Below are 1,055 nucleotides of genomic sequence, written 5' to 3'. Positions count from 1 at the left end.
TCATTTTTATTTCTCATAATTTCTTTAAAATCTCATGAAATTTTTCTTTTAAGGTAATTCGTTTGTTTTTAATTTGAAGAGGACGCTGTGCGCATGCGTAATTCCTTTTGTCTAAATCAAATCACATCATTTCTCTCAACGGTTCCCGCTGAGCGCGCGCGTGGCGCGGATGCTCAAAATCAAACATGAAAAATCAACGTTTTGATCAGAAACTGAGCTGGAAGTTTAGTGGCGCGAGCTTCCCGCCGCAGGAGCTGCTCAGGTGTTTCCTGATGGAGCGAGCACGCGCAGGTCATCTTGAAGAAACATGCAAATATGCGCACGCGCGGCCTTTCTTATTTCAATCAGATTAAATTCATTCACGTGATCAACCTAAAAAATACGGAAAATATTTTTATGAAATAAAATAAAATAGTTTGAATTTATTCACGTTAAACTGGTTTGTCATAAAATAAGATTAATTATTTTTAAAGATTAAAATTAGATTCAACAAAAAAGTTAATTAAATAGGAAACTGACGATTTTCATAATTTAGGAAACGCGCGCGAGGCCAGAATCAGCCTTTAATTAAAGGAAAATAAAAATCTCAGACTCTGACGTCAGCACTTGTTTTCCTTTAGAAAATCAGAAAATAAAACAATAAATATGAATTAAAATGTAAATCACCGCACAGACAAACTGGAGCTTCCCGCGCGTGACCAGACCGGGATGTCCACGTGCGGGGTTTGCGTGATCTGATCCGGATCAGGAAAATTCTGCTGTGGATTTGGAAATCCGGGATTTGAACCGATCAGACCAACAGAAACATTTATGATAAATAATATTTTTTTGTGATGGATCGAGGACTGCGCACGCGCTCCGTTTTACTCTGAAATAAAAACTAAACCGATAAATATTCAGTTTGAAGGAAACGTTTGTCCCGCGGATCCAAACGAGACTCAGAAGGTCCAGACTCGGTTCGGGGGTTCGAATCCTACAGTGGCAGACGCTCAAGGACCACCCTGACGGCGCGCGGCCCCCACGCTGGCGGGAATTCCTCCCGCGAAACGGCGAGT

The sequence above is a fragment of the Oryzias melastigma genome, linkage group LG22, assembly GCF_002922805.2.
Source record: "Oryzias melastigma strain HK-1 linkage group LG22, ASM292280v2, whole genome shotgun sequence".
Lineage (NCBI taxonomy): Eukaryota > Metazoa > Chordata > Actinopteri > Beloniformes > Adrianichthyidae > Oryzias > Oryzias melastigma.
The sequence above is the reverse complement of the archived record's forward strand: the minus strand, read 5'-3'. Positions refer to the sequence as shown.